Source organism: Arachis duranensis, chromosome 3, assembly GCF_000817695.3.
Source record: "Arachis duranensis cultivar V14167 chromosome 3, aradu.V14167.gnm2.J7QH, whole genome shotgun sequence".
Lineage (NCBI taxonomy): Eukaryota > Viridiplantae > Streptophyta > Magnoliopsida > Fabales > Fabaceae > Arachis > Arachis duranensis.
Window position 1 is genome coordinate 52,090,980 of NC_029774.3, and position 270 is coordinate 52,091,249.

Below are 270 nucleotides of genomic sequence, written 5' to 3' on the forward strand. Positions count from 1 at the left end.
GCTTCAAGCCAGCAATCTCCGTGGGATCGACCCTTACTCACGTAAGGTATTACTTGGACGACCCTGTGCACTTGCTGGTTAGTTGTGTGGAATTACAAAGTGTGATTGTAATTTTTGTGCACCAAGTTTTTGGCGCTGTTGTCGGGGATTGTTCGAGTTTGAACAACTAAAGGTTTATTTTATTTCTTGGATTAGGAAGATTTTGGCAATTGGGTCAGAGTCTTTTATTTTCTTTTCAAAAATATTATTTTTCTTTATTAATTTTTAATT